Source organism: Pinus tabuliformis, chromosome 9 (assembly GCF_031772625.1).
Source record: "Pinus tabuliformis cultivar Carrire ecotype Pingquan chromosome 9, CPIR1, whole genome shotgun sequence".
Taxonomy (NCBI): Eukaryota; Viridiplantae; Streptophyta; class Pinopsida; order Pinales; family Pinaceae; genus Pinus; species Pinus tabuliformis.
Genome location: NC_142307.1, coordinates 1,340,760,556 through 1,340,778,833, shown reverse-complemented (window position 1 = coordinate 1,340,778,833; position 18,278 = coordinate 1,340,760,556). Strand labels below are relative to the sequence as shown.

General features: G+C 39.8%; 1 protein-coding gene across 1 annotated transcript in view; it reads right to left on the bottom strand.

Annotated features, from left to right (window-relative positions):
• LOC149153477 (polyubiquitin-like) overlaps positions 1–18,278 on the bottom strand; it is a 37,017-nt gene that overhangs the window by 2,175 nt on the left and 16,564 nt on the right. The gene's annotated exons all lie outside the window — the stretch shown is intronic.

The window sequence follows — 18,278 nt, the reverse complement described above, 5'->3', positions numbered from 1 at the left end:
AATGCATCTAGTGCAAGCAATCAAATAGGATTAGAAATCACCATCTACACTGAAACCTATGTATTTAGTGCAATAAATCAAATAGGGCTAGATATTGTCTACATCAAAATAAATGCATCTAGTACAAGCAATCAAATATCATTAGAAATCAACATCTACACTAAAATCAATGCATCTAGTACAAGAAAGCAATGTTATCTCTAGCTCTATTATGCCTCTCATGAGGATTGTAATGGTGTAGAGCTTGCAAAATCAATAAAGGGAGTCATCTCTCTTTAGTATCTAACTAATGACGCCATGTGTATTGTGGAAAGGGGTTTCGGACTTAACCACAGCTTTGATAATCCAAAGATTCGATGATTTCTTTTAAGCCTCCCCCAGATAAAAGGTGCACTCCTCCAAACCGATCACCCTCCATTTGCGTCCCCTACTCATTTGTACCAACTCCGACGATGTCACATGCATGAAGGATAATAGTATATTGAGCCCCAATGTTGAAAGATCAGTGCAGATCTGACAGTCACGATCAATTTGGTGGCTCGCAGGAGACTTGCTTCGTTCGCAGTACTACCTACTGTAACATGGTGGGGACCACTCGCTAAGTGGACTCCTCCCACTAGCTCATCAAGATTGGAGGCCACAGGGCTTGAAAGGTAAAAGGTATAAGGTAGAGGGTAAAAGGTAAAGATAAAAGCTCTAATTGTTCACGCCTTCGAAACTCGCACTCATTTTTGTAGACGAATCCTTAATTTTCGCATGTCATCCTATACCAATATCCAAATTCACCACTTGGGAAGCTGCGCCCTTCTGTTATATAAGCACTTGTTGCCTAAATTGACCTCCCTGACAGCTGCTATTTGGTCTTAGTAAGAATATCCCCGCGTGGTCACCTGCGCAAGATTTACCTCTCCTCGTACTCCCAAAAGCAAAGGACCACCTCCAAAGTCACTTTCAAACACTCCTACGGGGTCCAAGTAACCCGACACCTTGACCACCTGTATTCTTGTTTATTCACTAAATAAAATGAAGCAGAATGCTTCCGTAACCCCCATAACATGTGAGGTAAAGTCCACTGGTCTCGAACCCTTGGTCGATGTAGAGAGTCAAATTGTAGACCCCACTTCTCCTTATTCGCTTGTCGACCTCCGTTGTGAACTGTTTGCTAATCATGTGAGGAAAGAAGACCCTTTTAGGGTTGTCAATTTCGGTCTCTATTTCCAAATTGCATTGTTTGTTCACCCTTTCCCGAATTTGTATCCTGGCTAGCTGAAGCGTACCAAGATGACAATAAATACTTCATTTCTGCCTCAGGGTTTAAAATTCTGGAAATAACTCCTACCCTAATCCAAAGGGCGTTAATTTTTCCCACCTCCCCCACAATACAATGGCTCACCAATGCCAACCTGGTTCATCACTTAGTTACACTTCCCCCTGAGGAGCATCAATCTTTCTTGGAAAAATCCTTGCCACTGAAAGTAAATCCCTTCCCTTTGAGAAGTGGTTCCCAATAAACCTCTTTCAAAAACTCGTCCAACCCATCTTAAATGCACTTGCTAGCTTAATGGGTGAAGACGACTCACCAATAGTAAATAAAGCCACCCTGGGGATTATGTATAAGATGAAACAACCCAACTATTTACTTAATATCCCGCTATACCTATTTTTTGTCATAAGCCTTCAGCTTCGTTTATTCCCTCCTCTTTTTTCATTACTACTCTGTTCTGTTTTACCTGCTCCTGTATATTCATATTGAGAAGTTCAATGTCTACATCTCCAGTTGTTCTCTCTCAATAAACAACATTTTTTTGTCTTTGACTGCAATGTATCAATGAGGAAGAGGCCTGGCTTAGGTGGGTATTCCTAATTTATCTCGACCTTCATGGTTATTTCTTACCGTATTATTCATGGGAACCCTCCTCCCAGAGTCTTCTCGCAGTAGAAGGAGTTCCTCCAACTCAGTAAGATACCATGATAGGGGATTGGTACCTCTATGAGGATTACACATAAATATGGGTTTACGATTGTGAACTTCATCCATATCATTTTCCAATATTCATGTCATTGAGGATCTTTTCCCTCGAGTTCATCCGACAGATCCTTAGCGTAGAGCTGCTTCATTTTGTACTAGCAAATAAGGGTTACATCTTCAAAATGGGACAACCAGTAGGCCCTTTTGTGGTAAACATATGGCATGCTTTTAAAATAGTTGAGGCCTTAATAGAATCCATGGAGTTAGAAAAGGGTGACACTTGGCACTACGATGCCCAAGGTATCATTTCCCGAAGGAGAGAAAAAATTAAAGCTTCGACATACATGCATGACTTTAAGCCCGAAATTGAATGGAAAGCTAACTTTGACTCATGGCCTATTAATACAGAGATGGAGAACGAGTCCTCAGTCAATATGGGAAAAGCATCAAAGAGGGTTGCTGACTCAGCAGGGGATGACGATACAGTGGAAGGTCACAAAAATAAAAAGGCCAGGGTTCAGGATCCAAAAGAAGAAGAAGAAGAGGAGGAAGTAGGGATACAGTTAGAGAAGCCTGTTTCAAATCACCCATACTTTCATATCAACCTGTAGAACCCACCAGAAAGCACTACTTCACCAAAAACTGAAGTAGTCATTCGAGATCCTGAGGACAGGGTTGTTGCTACAGGACTTAGTTGGCCCCTAGGAAGGGCCATTAATGAGAGCAACAAAAAGATCAAGAAGAGATTGCAGAGAATAATGGTTGCCCAATCTACTCCTCATCACACTTGATTACTGACTTCCATGGACTTAGAGAAGGATGAAATGAGGTTTTCTTTACAACATCCATCAATACAGATCTTACCTGAAGGACCTCAGTTCAAGACCCTGGATATATCCTTAAACTTGGCTAGTGTCCCTCTCTTAGACAAGGTCAACTTACATAAGCAGATTGGTGAGATGTTGTATAATGAATTGTGTAAAAACCTTATGACTATCAATAGAGCATAGACATACATAGCAAAGGTCTCCAATAAAATGAAAATAGAGAAGGCTAACTCAAAAGCTATGTATCTACAGAAGGAGTCATATAAGGATTTGATTATTAAACTAAGTGTAAACCCAGATGAGATATCAACAGTAGAGGCCATCCTACAAGAAACTCAAAAGGAAAATAAGGAGTTAAGGCACAGACTGGAGATACCCAACAGTGAACATGTCCAAACCCAGGAGTTGGCACAGGTGAAAAGGAAGAAAGAACATCTAATGAAGCAGTTGGAAGATAGTAAAGAAAAGGCATTTGTTTTGGAACAATTTGTGGCCGCATTACAAAAAAAGATCAACTCTCATGTATGCATAGTAGTAGTGCCTAAATATCCCCAAAACCCCACTAATCACCTCACTCAAACCTTAACTGAGTTACAAATCTCTGAAGGTGAACTAAATAAGACCCAAAGGGACTTAAATATTGCCAAAGCCCAGCTAGCGCAGAAGGAGAAACAGTTGCAAGCCTCAGTTACAAATGTTGAACATGTCACTAAAACTCTGCAAGCTGCAACACAAGAAATAACTAAACTAAAGGCTAAGCTGAAAGGGAACATGTCTCTCCTTGAAGCAGGCAGTTGGTATGGGATGAGATCATCAAAGAGATGAATCTTAGCTGGGAGCATATAACTCTGATACATGAGAAAAGATTCATCAATGTAGAATGTGGACCACCATTAATAACTGCTAAAGAGATGAGTATAAGGAACTCCCAGTTTCCACTGAAATTCATTCATTTCCTAAATGAGAGGCCAATAGAGGATTTGAGGCCAATGGATATAGCAGATAGGATCAGTGCAGTCATGGATATTTCTAAGGTAATTTCAAAAGAAGAAGCCCCAGTCAAAGCGGAGCAGAGCCTCATCAAATTGTAGAAGAATGTGGAAGCTTTCAATGAAGAATTTGATAGGATCCTGCAGGTTGGATTACCTAACCTTTGGGGACCTCGTGGGGAACTTCTACCATGGGAGCAATACAATAAGAAAATGATAGAAGCAAAGAGTAAGGCAGGGTCATCTCACGAGAAAACAACTACTCTAAAAGGAAGAATCATGGTAAATTTCTTAAAGAAGGAATTTCAATTACTCGGGATGGTTATGATTTTGTTTCAACGCAGGTTGGAATACTCAAGGGTAATTTATTTCAAGATCAACTATAAAATTTTTAGCTCTGCTCCTTAGACTCCTCCAACCTTATGGGAAAGATGTGAACAGTTTGCTAATCCACCTATCGTGCAAATGATTCGTCCTCAGGCTCCGCATGCGCCTCACCAGGTCTCATCATCCAATTGCTCTTGAAGATTCTCTGGATCATGCCAAGCTTTGGCATTTTAGACTACTCTTATGTTATTTTTACTTACTATTTTTACTTTAATCAGTTATAATGAGTACATTTTAGTTGAAACAGTTGTGAATGCACACGTGTTGAAGTCTTAAGATATTTTTGACATAATGAACCGAATCAAGAAAGAATATTGCTCTAATGGCCTATCTCTGTCCACAGAGGCCTATATGTGATTTTGATAAACAAAGAAAAGGTTCATGATTTTGGAAAGAAACTCTGAGTTATTTTTTAGAACGTTCTGGTTCTTTCAATGTCTCCGTTATTCAAAATATTAATGCATATCAATGGTGATTCCTTCATTTGAGGATTACAGTATGTCTCCTCTCTTTTGTAATTTCATAAATGTTCACGTTCTTCTTATATTTCGCGTTAAGTGACTGCCATACATGTTTCCTTTCTTATACAAATTCATTTGAATTAAGATGTTAATGAAAATTCCTGTATGAATTTTGGAAGCTAGATATTTAAATGTGCTCTGTGAGTCTTCGCAACCATTACTATTCCATATCTCGAGCTTTATATTATGGGTTTCTTTTGTTATTTATTCTTCTCTCACATTCACATTATAGAAAATGAGATGTAAGTCCTTGGGTGATTTTGGCCTTCGTTGGTTGATAATTTATATCATTGTATACCTCTTATGTATAAAGAACTCATTGGTTGTGTCTTTCCGAAGTTGTTTGAACCAACTAAGTTTAATTTGTAAGAAATATTGTAAATGGTGATGCAAATCCTTTGAAGAATTACCAGAGATGCACTAGATTCAGATGTACTAGGAACTGGTCTCTTTGCAATCCAGAGGTTGTCTTTAGAATCGACAACATCTTTTGGCGTTGTTTCCAGGGAATGCATTAGAGGATTTTTCCCTTGGGATACGACATTCCGACATTCTTTGTTAAGGTGAGAAAAGAAGTTTGGGTTGCAAGTTCATCACCTTGGCGAATCCACTATTCAATTCTTAAGATATCATCCTGGTTTTTAGGAGACCTGACACCTGTTCAGATACATCTCAACGGATAAATCCATCTGTATTTGATCCGAATAAGTTAAACTTCAGGAGAGTTTGGAAGAAAAAATCCTTGACTATTGATGCCACTGTCTCCTCATTTCTTGAAGCCTCCTTGTCCAGCTCTCAGCACACCATTATTCATTGCTCAGACTTTACTCCTATAATCTTAACCTATCCTTCCAAAAACGATCTGATACATAATATATTTCCCTCAGAAGTTAAGGAAGAAGTTTGGATTAATACTCATTCCATATCTTTTACTCCTCCCCCTGAGATCGGAAAGGGAAAAGCCATCCTCATTGACAGTTATACTCATCACATAAGCAATTCCAAAAGTCTCAGCCTATCTACTCTTTAAGTTGTTTTCGTAGCGCAAAGACCTGTGATAAATTTAGCACCACCTCCATTAGTACAAATGGAAGTCCCAGGCTTCCTACTGAACAAGTATGCTCCATTAGACTTGCCTCAACCTTTGAGCGCCATGCCACAGGACTACCTTAAACTCTTACCCAAATTCAATGGAGTGGATGAGATCCCAACATAGAGACATATAGGGATTTTAAGTGCATTTGCAGAGAATCTAAACATTGAACACTTAGATGTGGTCTTGAGGATTTTTGTAAAATCCCTTGATGGAGAGGCTAGAAAGTGGTTTAAATCTTTACGAGATGCTTCCATTGCTACTTGCGAAGAGTTGGAGAACTCCTTTACACAGAAGTTGGGGGGTGGGGGGGGGGGGGAAGAGAGATCACATATATATCCTAACATAGTTTAATGCTATAAAGAAAAAACCAGATGAAGATATTTCAGAATTTATAAAGAGGTTTAACAAACAATACAATAACCTGCCCATTGCAATCAAACCTCCTCAAGCTACTGCTCAGTTAGTCTTTGCTGGAGATTTTTAATCCTAGTTTGGTTTTACACTAAAGGAGAGGAAGTCTCGCACATTGGGTAGATCCAAATTGACGCCCTGATGGTGGAGGAAAATTTCACATCTACGGGAAAGTCGAGAGGCAAGATTGATCCTAGGGAAAAGAAGAATTATATTCCTCTGGTCAAGCAAAAGAATCACATGAACAAAAGTTAGAATAAATGGATAAGTTAATAAAAAACTTATATAAATTGTTAATCTTGAACTGGAAAACAAATCCTCCCCAGACAGAATGCTCAAGCCCCTAATCGAGGCTTTAATCCCCAGTACCGAATACAGCCATTACAAATACTACAAAGAGAAAGGAAAGAACAACTTGAGTGTTGGGTTGTGTTATATTCTTTCCACGACTAGCTCACATAGTTAACCAGGGGGTTTGAGGGTTTGAGGGGTGCAGGTAACCCCTGCCCCGAAAAATTTTGTTTTTTGACCTTATATTAGGTTGGGTGGACCTACATATGGTTTTGTGCATGATTTTCGCACATGGTTTTGGATGCGATGGTTTTCGGTCCATGGTTTTGGACACGATGTTTTTTGGTCCATGGTATTGGATGCTTCAACATGTATAAATATGTATTGTAACATTGAAAGGAACATAATGAAAAATCAAGCTGGTAGTCCCGGTTTTGGGATCTAGGGGAAAATCTTTATGTATATGTGTTTTATGTGTTATGCTTTCACATTGTTTATTTTTCTGTGTTCTTAGAATTCATATGCAGGTAATTTCTGTACAGGGTTAAAACCTACATTTGGTATCAGAGTTGTTTTGGCTTCAAGGGGATGCCTTTGTTGCTGAGGGGTTTCGCTAGGGCCTGTGGTAGACCCTATTCATTGGGAGATCTGCGGGATCGATTTTGGTGGGGAAAGAGGATGGCGAGCAGTGGAAAGATAGAAATCGAAAAATTTAATGGTCAGAGTTTTGAGTTATGGAAACTCAAGATGGAGGATCTGTTGGTGGATAAAGATCAATGGATCGCGGTAGATCCGAGTACTAAACCAATGGGAGTGTCCGATGAAGAATGGAAGAAGTTGGATCGGAAGGCAAAGAGCACAATACGATTGTGTGTCTCAGATTCAGTATTGCTGAATATATCAGGGGAAGCTACGACGAAGGCTTTGTGGGACAAGTTAAGAACTTTGTACCAATCTAAGTCTCTAGTGAATAAACTGTTCCTACGGAAAAAGCTGTATAACCTGAGGACGAAAGATGGAGACTCGGTGACAGAGCATCTGAACGCATTTAATACTGTGGTAAGTCAGTTATTATCTGTTAATATTAAAATTTTAGATGAAGATAAGTGCATCCGTTTGTTGTGTTCTCTACTAGATTCGTGGGATAGTCTGGTTATTGCAATAGGTAGCAATACAACTGCCTTGCATGTTGATGAAATAGTCTCATCCTTATTAACGGAGGAGATGAGACAGAAAAATATGGAGAGCCAGAATGGTGATGCCTTGTCTGTACGAGGACGGTCCCAGAACAGAAACAAAAATAAGTCATCGAGTGGGAGATCTAAATCTAGAGGGAGATCTAAATATCCAGGAAAACCTACAAAGGTGGTGTGATGGAAATGCGGAAAGGAAGGGCACTAAAAAAGGGACTGTAAATCTAAAGCTCCTGATAAAGTAAAGGGATCTGATGCTCCTTCTGCAGAGACGAAAACCACCTCAGATGAAGGTGGGGATGATAGGAAGGCTAGAATCATTGGTCGCGGAAAAGTAAAGTTGAAGTTGAAAGGGTGAAGGGTTAGATCACTTCCGGGTGTTCTGCATATTCCTGCAGTAGCCAGAAATCTAATTTTTGTAAGCAAGCTGGATGATGCAGGTGTAAAAACAGTGTTTGAGAAGGATACTTGCAAGATGGTTCGGGGGCACTGGTATTGATGCGGGGAGTTTGAATTGGAACTATGTACAAGCTGCAAGGTAGCACTGTTGTTGATGGGTGCAACAGTTCTGTGGTTCCTAAAAGTGGAGCAGAAAATCTAGTGGTCTCTAGAGAGAAGACCATGTTGTGGCATCAAATGCTTTGACATATTGGAGAGAAGGGCCTTCAAATACTTCATGGTAAAGGTATGGTAGAAGGTATGAGTAATAGCTCTCTGGATTTTGATTTCTGTGAAAATTGTGTATGTGGGAAGTAGAATCGAATGAGTTTGCCCTCTGGTGGTAAGAGGGTGAAACAAATATTAGAGCTTATGCACAGTGATGTGTTTGGACCTGTGAAGGTTCCATCACTGGGTAAGTTTGTGTACTATGTATCATTTATAGATGACTTCTCAAGGAATATATGGATATATTTCCTTAAGAAGAAATCTGAAGTCTTTGACATGTTTAAAGAATTTAAGGCTCTGGTGGAAAACTAGATAGAGAAGAAGATAAAGGTGTTGAGGACAGATAATGGTGGAGAGTTTTGTAGTAAGGAATTTGAAGAATTTTGTAAGAAGTGTGGTATAGCACAGTAGAAGACTACTCCATACACACCTGAGAAAAATGGAGTTGTAGAAAGAATGAACAAAATGTTGATGGAAAGGGAAAGAAGCATGCTCAGTGGTGCTGGGTTAGGACAAGAATTCTGGGCAGAGGGGGTGGAGACAGCATGTTACCTGATCAATAGATCACCTTCATCAGCGTTGGAGGATAATACTCCACAAGAGGTATGGACTGGTAAGAAACCCTCTCTTTCACATCTGAGGATATTTGGATGTTATGCATATGTACATGTTCCAAAGGAGAAATGAACCAAGTTGGATAGTAAATTTGAAAAGTGCATCTTTATTGGGTATAAGGATGGTCTAAAGGGTTATAAGCTTTGGAACCCAGTAACAAGGAAGGTTGTGTACAACCGAGATGTGGTGTTCAGAGAGGTAAAATATGTTATTCAACATGAAGTCCAACCAAAGGAACTTGAGAAGATAGAGTTTGAGTTTAAGGAGGAAGAATCAAACTCTACAACAGAGGAGGAATCAGAAGATGAAGAGCCACAAACTCCAGGTGTGAGAAGACCAATTCAAGAAAGAAGGCAGCCAGAAAGGTATAGTCCATCTGCTTTCTGTTCAAATTTTGTTTCATCTATTACTGACGATGATCCCAGAACTGTGAAGGAAGCAGTAGATTCAGAGGATGGAAAACTCTGGAAAGAGGCCATGGTTGATGAAATGGCATCTTTGCACAAAAATGAGGCTTGGGATCTGGTGGAGTTGTCGGCTAGAAGGAAACCCATTGGAAAAAAATGGGTGTTCAAGAAGAAAAATGCAAAAGGAAAGGTGGAGAAATACAAAGCTCAGTTGGTAGCAAAAGGTTATTCCCAAGTGCCGAGAATTGATTTTGGTGATATTTTTTCTCCTGTTGCCAAGGTAACTTCTATTATATTACTTTTATCTGTTGTTGCTGCTTTTGATTTTGAGTTAGAACAGATGGATGTGAAGACAACATTTCTTCACAGGGATCTGGAAGAGGAAATCTACATGAAGCAACCTGAAGGCTTTGCGGTGAAGGGTAAGAAAAAACTGGTATGCAAGTTAAAGAAGTCTCTGTATGGGTTGAAACAATCACCAAGGATGTGGTATCAGAAATTTGATACATTTATATGGGGACTTGGCTTCACTAGAAGCAAAGCAGATCACTATGTGTATTTTAAATTAATTGGTGACCGTGTTATTTATCTAGTCTTGTATGTGGATGATATGTTGCTGGTTGGAAATGGCAAAGAAATTATCCAGGATTTGAAGACCCAATTGTCCTCTAAATTCAACATGAAAGATCTTGGTGCTGCAAACTATATTTTGGGCATGGAAATTAAAAGAGATCGGGCAAAGAGGAAGTTCTGGTTAAACTAGAGGAAGTATGTCGAGACAATACTGCAGAGGTTTAATATGCAGGATAGTAAACCGGTGAAGGTTCCTATTCCTGTAGGTGTGAAGTTATCTGATGAATAGTGTCCCAAGACACAAGAAGAGGAAGAGGACATGTCCCGTGTTCCATATGCAAGTGCAGTCGGTAGCCTAATCTATGCAATTGTCTGTACTAGACCAGACATTGCACATGCAGTGGGCGTATTGAGCAGGTTTATGTCAAAACCAGGAAAGGAGCACTGGACAGTAGTGAAGCGAGTTTTCAGGTATTTGCGTGGCACTAGTGATTATGGTTTGTGCTACCAAGGAAGACCATGATTGGACAGAGTGTTGGATATTCATGGCTTTTTTGATGCAGACTGGGCTAGAGATCTGGATCAAAGAAGATCTACAAGTGGGTATGTGTTTAACCTATTTGGAGGTGCAGTCAGTTGGATGACTAAGAAACAATCTATAGTGGCACTAACAACTACAGAGGTAGAATACATGGCAGCCACTCATGCAAGCAAGGAAGTAGTTTGGTTGTAGAGATTGTGTTCAAGTATAGGGTTAGTACAGGGAGCTATAAAGATAGACTGTGACAGCCAAAGTAAAATTTTCTTGGCAAAGAACCCTCCATATCATTCAAAGACAAAGCACATTGATGTTCAATATCACTTTGTGAGGGATATGATAGAAGACAAAAAGGTGTTGCTGGTAAAGGTGGACACTTTGAAGAATAGTGCAGATGCGTTGACAAAATCCGTGAGCTCTGAGAAGTTCTCTTGGTGTAGAGAAATAATGGGCGTTGCAGGGCTGGATAAATGACTAAGCTCTCTTGTGGCCCCCTGTGGAAAGAAAACAACAAGTGGGAGAATGTTGGGTTGTGTTATATTCTTTCCACGACTGGCCCACGTAGTTAACGGGGGGGTTAGAGGGGTTTGAGGGGTGCAGGTAACCCCTGCCCCGAGAAATTTTGTTTTTTGACCCTATATTAGGTTGGGCGGACCTACATATGGTTTTGTGCATGATTTTTGCACATGGTTTTGGACGCGATGGTTTTCGGTCCATGGTTTTGGACGCGATAGTTTTCGGTCCATGGTATTGGATGCTTCGACATGTATAAATATGTATTGTAACATGAAAGGAACATAATGAAAAATCAAGCTGGTAGTCTCGGTTTTGGGATCCAGGGGAAAATCTCTGTGTATATGTGTTTTATGTGTTATGCTCTCGCATTGTTTATTTTTCTGTGTTCTTAGAATTCATATGCAAGTAATTTCTGTATGGGGTTAAAACCTACATTGACCATATTCCCCCCCCATTGTACATATAGGATAATCTAAATGAGCAGTTACAAGACACTCATGAAATGCAGGGTAACTTGCACTCTTCTTTCTCAGAGGAGGAGCAAGAAATCAAAACTCATCAAGAAGAGGGTCACGATATGGATGCAATGGTGAATGATGGAGAGATAGGTGAATATTGTAAACAGTTTGCATATTTCATGCAGGCCTAGCTACATAGGAAGTATGATCTCTGGTCCTCAAGGAAAAGGTCAAGAGAAAAAGACCAGCACGAAGGTGTTTCTCCCCAAGAGACCCCTAGATATTCTAATAAGGGAAAAGGGCCCTTAGATCCAAATGTGCCAAAGAAGAAGGTGTTGGCATTATGATATAGGTGTTGTCCTTGATGGCAAATCACTCAGATGTCAGATCATAGTGCAGCAGGTCAATAGCAAAGAATTAATGGTCAGAGAGAAGTATACACAAGTTCATCTTGACAAAGGAGCGTATACACGTGGATTAATAGACCAAAAGGAGCGTATGACGTACACACGCACTTTCACAGAAGGAAATGCGTGTATATCTTGAAAACTAAGATTTGGTCCGAGGTATTTGGTCCATGGTATTTTGATTCATGGTATTGGTCCAAGGTATCTAGTCTGAGGCATTGACCCCAGGTATTTGGTCCAAGGTATTGGTCCTAAGTGGTTTTGGTTCATGGTATTGAGAAAGGCCTAAAACTATAAAAGGAGGAGAAGATCATTAGGCCATGTGTGCAAGTATTGAATATCTAATGAAGTGTGAGATCTAGTATGCAGGTTATGGGTTTGTGATGCTTTTCTTGATCTCAACTAAGGATGCACCTATGTGGATGATGATGATGATGGATCGGGATCTTAAGGCTTGGAATGTATTATCATTATGTGATTTGATCATGGATAGACTAGATCTAAATACTGACGCATGTTTTATTCTGCAAATGTTATGATCTGGGTATGACTGAGTTCTGAAATAGCTGTGAAGTTGTTAAGTTAGTATTTACAGATCTGTACGCAGGTTCGCTTTGGTAAAAGTGCGTATACATGCTGGTTCGGTTCATTAGAGTAGCATATACATTATGAAATATGATATTTGAATTTGCACATGGTTCTAGTGGTTGTTGCAGAGTTCTGGGTTCTGCTCTGTGTTCTGGTGACTGTGTGATTTAGTTGTGGGTGATTCAAAAATTGATGATTGAGTATTTAATGATTGGTTAATGCAATGGTTGTATTGCAGTGGTGATTGATTTTGAGCTTCAATGTTTTTGATAGGTCCAGTATGAAAATTGGATGAAACGTGGCCTTCAGATTGTGGTGTTGTGTTCCAGGAGTATCCAGTGTGAAAATTTATGAAACGTGGTCCCTGGAGGAAGAGAGAAGGTCATAGCCTTCTGTAGGCCGGCACCTATGTATTGGTAAACATATTGGCTAGTACAAGAGCAAGGGGGTTGTATCTCCCTTCCAGTAGCAGCTGGAAAACAAGTGAAGGTTGTAGCCTTCAGTAGGCTGGCGCCTAAGTACTAGTAAATATATCGGCTAGTACAAGAGCCAGGGGGTTGTAGCTCCCTTCCAGTAGAAGCTGGAGAAGGGGAGAAGGTTGTAGCATTCTGCAGGTGGGTGCTTGTGTACTAGTATGAGTCTGCGCCAGTACAAGATTGTAAACATGTTTTTCTAATATTAAAGGAAGACAGCAACAGGTGGTTTTTGTCTCGCATTGGGTTTCCCCCTTATATCTTGGTGTTCATGTGTGTGATGATCTGTTCTATTTTTACTGTACCTGGTTACTGTTTATATGGTTAATGAAGTTTTCATGCACTAATTAAAGATCAACATATGATGAATTAACTGGATCATAAGTTTGTTGGTGATCTGAAAATGGAATGTACTTGAATAAAGGGTGCAAGGTATCCATTTCCAATAATTTTAAATGTGCAAACAACTCCAAGGTTAACTCTGAAAATGTGAGAACTTCTTATTTGTAATACATAGATAGACTGTAGGGGCATTTACCTAATATGTCACCTCTAAAGAGAGGATGAGTTCCAGAGGCTACCTGGCCCTCTACAGGCTCTGCCTAAAGAAATAATAGAAGTAAACACTCAGATGTCATTAAAATACTCATGCTTGAAGCTTGATGTCTTGCGGAATAAAACAAATAAGTTTGAACAGCTGTATAGGTGTTTATATGTGAAGGAAAGTTATTTAAATTTGCTGTTTAACACATTATATCAGATTTGATTAGCATGAGATCTTCAGCAAATAACGACACAAAGATGATGAAGCAGTTCACCCCTCCTCGGCTACATCTGCTGGACCAAGCATCCCAAAATGGGCCTGTCCTCTTGTATTAAGAAAGTTGCAAAGGCTAATACAAGTAAATAAGTGCCTCTAAAGGCAAATCTAACTGTGAAAATAGAATCAGAAGATAGGAAACAGCTAAGAATGCTCTTCCCCAAGCACTAAACAGTGAAATTGTACCTTAAACAATACTTTCTCCAAATGGCCCTAGTGGCCCTTTAAACTTATATGAAGAAATTAGAGGTGAAGATGACCTCCAATGGTTCTAAAACATCTGCCAATGGACTCAGAAGGTCGAAGACAATAGAAGTAGGCTTTTGAATCACCGAAAACGGATGAATACAACCCCCAAACAGCTCAAGCACTGGAATGGCCCTGAAAGCTTCCCTGAAGAATTTCGAGGTGAAGAATGCCTCAACAGGAAAAAAGAGCTGGAGAAATGGAATTAGAACACTAAATTCAGTCAGGAATGACCTTTGTTTCACATTTAATGGATGCACACATCCCAATGCAGCTCCCAAACTAATATGGCCCTGGTGGCTCCTAGAACTTCCCCGAAGCAAAATCGCCTGCAAACGACCTCTGTTGGCTGTGAAACCTATGCCAATGGATTCAGAGTGTTGAGGAGACCCAAAATCAAAAAAAAAATTCGTCTCAAAAGGCCTTTTCTAGCCAAATTTATGGCCATTTACTCCAACTGCCAGTTTCCCCTGATTTAACTCCAGCTAAGTTTAGTTAACTGGCAGTTAAGTTCGCCAAAGTTGGCCGGACCGCCAAACCTCCCGTCATTTAAGCCTTGACCGCCGGGTTGACTGCCAGTTTTCACTGCTGCATGTGACCAGGATTTTGGGCGTGGTCGGTGGCATTAAATGTTTCGGTTGGTGGTTACCATAACCTCCGCCGGATCATGTGACCGCCACCACTAACATAATGTTTACCGCCAGAACGTAACCGTCTGAGTTTTCCGCCATGGTTCTGGGGCCGAGGTCCTATGTGGAGGGGGCTAGCCCCCTTTTGGCCCCCCCCATGAATAATTCCCACCTTAACTATAAGATTTTCTGGTTACATTTCAAGTCCGACATTGTGGTCTAACGGTAGAATGTTGTAGTTGTTGATGGTAGGTCGTGGGTTTGATCCATCGATCCGTAACAAAAATTTTGAATGCTAATCCAATGTCCACCTTGGGGCCACATGGTGGCCTCTGGGCTTGCCCCATGGCGCCCTCCTATTGGTTGCCTGAATGGAATATTTTGGGAATATTCTAAAGAATATTCCTTGGAATATTCTAAAGAATATTCCTTGGAATATTCTCTAGAATATTTTATTTCAATTTTTTTTTAATAAAAAAATTCAAAATTAAAGGTTATTGGGCGATTTTCAATTTGGCATAACTTCTGCATACGGAGACCATTTTTCGAACCATCTACGGTGCCAGAATCAAGAAGACGAGACCTATACAGTCGTTCAGGTTTCAACCCAATTTGAGTAGTTTCAAATTTGAGCATTTTCGACACTTGGACTTGAGCTCCTGATCAGTTGGATATACGCTAGTTGCATTAAACATAGTTGCGTGTACACGCGAGTTCCCTTAACTGAAGTAACATATATGAATCTAATTATGGAAATGAAAAATTATTGATTTGCTAATACTGATTCACCTCGCCTCTAAGTATTATTTCCAACAGAAGGAATCTTTAAATCAAGATGGCCACAAGCCTAAAGAGAAAAAAGAGCAGAAATTACCCATCACTTCAAAACATACCTGTGAAAAAGAAATAGAACTAGCAGAATCTGGCAACATGGAGAAAGGCCAAACTATTTTCAATCTCCAAAAAGAACTCAAAAAGGTCAAAATCTTTGTTCCTTTAAATGAACTCCTGAAACAACCCACTTATAAAGCCCATGTCTCCTAGCTTATGCTTCCATCCACCTCAAAACCATCCCATGACTGTTTAAATCTTCAAGAAGAAAGGCCTATGGTTGGTTGTCAAAGAGAAAGATCCCTCTACTGCACCCTTCTATGCGACCCTTGTAATACATGACCTCTTGTTTCACAACTGTATGCTGGATTCAGGAGCCTCACATAATCTCATGCCATTAACTGTAATGGAGCAACTTGGTTTGCAAATAACTAGGCATTATAAAGACCTTTACTCTTTTGATTCTAAGAGAGTAAAGAGCTTAGGAATGATAAAGGACCTAGTAGTGAACTTGGATCAGATCCCTGTTAAGAGCGTAATAATGGACATCGTGGTAGCAAATATCCCTGAATGATTTGGCATGCTCTTATCCAGGTCCTGGGGTTCTAAAATCAGATGTTCCATCATGTTAGATCAGACCTATGCTGTCATCCCTACCTTTGGGGGAGAAGAAAGAAGACTCTATAGAGAGTCAAGGTTCATAAAAATAGTTACCAAATTTAAGGGCTCGAAGAATTCTCCTATGTACGGGAAAGAGACTGAACTTTCTTGTCTGCTACTAGAGGAAGATGATATCATCTTAGAAGAAACTCAGGTACACCCAGCAGTCCAATTAGATGATCAACACAAAGCTAAAGGAAAAGTATGGAAAATATACTTTGATAGGGCTAATTCTAGAGAAGATAATCGAGCAGGCATGCTGTTAGTATCCCCAGAGGGTAGCTTAATTCCTTTTTCATTCAAACTGGAATTTGAAGCAACAAATATAGTGGCAGAATATGAAGCTTTACTCCTTGGGCTGCAAACAAGGAATATGAATATTGATTGCCTGACAGTATATGGAGACTCTGAGCTAGTGGTAAAGAAAATAAAAAATCAGTGTTAGACTAAACATCCTAGATTAAGAGCCTATACGAATGAGGTGTGGTACTTGATGGATAACTTCTTCTTGGCATTCAATGTTCAATTCCTACCCATGGAAGGGAACAGAATGACTGACCCCCTTGCTATAGCTTCCAACAATTTTAAGCCTCCTCAAAACCCAGTTCTCATGTATGAGGTTGAGATCAGATATATACCCTCTATACCCGATAATGTAAAGCATTGGCAGGTATTAGAGGATTAAAAGTAGATCAAATTCTTTATAGAATTCATTGGAGAATTTTCAAATTCAGCTGTTGACCAAGAAGAGGAGAAAATGACAGAAGCAAAGACAACTGCATGGGAAGAAACTATTGTTGGACACAGAGTCTTGCAACTAAAGGGGAATATTATTCCTTGTGGCTTAGTCCCACTGGAAAGGTTGTTCAATAAGAATGATGTAGCCTCAAAACCTACAAAAGAAGGAATGGATGAACATGTGGAAGACCGCAATATTGGCTCAAAGGATGAACCCCGCATGGTCAAATTGTCAAAAGAGATCCCCTCGCAATATAAACAAAGGTATTTAAATCTCTTTAAATTGTATAGATATGTTTTTGCTTGGTTCTATGATGATTTGAAGACATTTGATACCATCATTATCCATAATAAGATTCCTCTAAAAAGTGGGATGAAACCTTGTAAACAAAAGCTCTGACAGATCAATCCTCTTCTGCCACCATATATTGAGAAAGAAGTGAGGAAGCTTCTGTAAGCCAAAATCATAGTGCCTCTAAGATATTTTGAGTGGGTGGCAAACTTAGTTTCGGTCAAGAAAAAGAATGGAGAAATAAGGTTGTGTATATTTTCGGAACTTTAATAGAGCCTCATTAAAAGACAACTACCCATTGCCTAAGATGGACTACATATTACCCAAGGTAGTCGGATCTACTTGGATATCCATGATGGATGTTTTTCAGGGTACAATCAGGTAGCAGTACACCCAGATGACCAAAAGAAGATTGCCTTCACCACACCTTGGGGAACCTTCATGTATGCTTGTATGCCATTCGGCCTTATAAATGTCGGAGCGACTTTTCAAAGGGATATGGATATAGCATTTGTGGGGGAACAAGACAAATTTGTAGTGGTATACTTAGATGACATCACAGTCTTCTCCAAGACTGATGAGGAACATATCTTGCACTTAAAACTCACCTTCGAAAAATGTAGAAGATATGGATTATCTCTGAATCCAAAGACGTCTCAGTTTGCTCTAAGTGAAGGAAAATTGTTGGGACATATTAGTGGCATGGGAGGAAGCAAAAATTTATCCTAAGCGAGTGGAGGAAATTAGTCACATCCCCTTCTCTAGGAACAAGAAAGAGATTCAAGTGTTTTTGGGAAGGATCAAATTTCTTAGAAGATTCATACCTAACAATGCTGAAATAGTGAAAGGTATCACAGACATGTTGAAAAAAGAGAACAAGGTAAAATGGAGCCCAACTTCTCGAGAATCCTTTACTAGAATCAAAGTAGCATTTGTAGAAGCACCAGTGCTAGTCAGCCCTGATTATTCATCACCTTTTTATATCTTTTCTTCTGCTTCCCCTCATTATCGATGTTGTGTTTTTACAAAATAATAAGGAAGGTCATGAACAAACGATTTCCTTTTTCATTCAAGTATTGAGAGACATTGAAGTGAAGTACAACATTTTGGAGAAACAGGCCTACCCTCTAGTCAAGG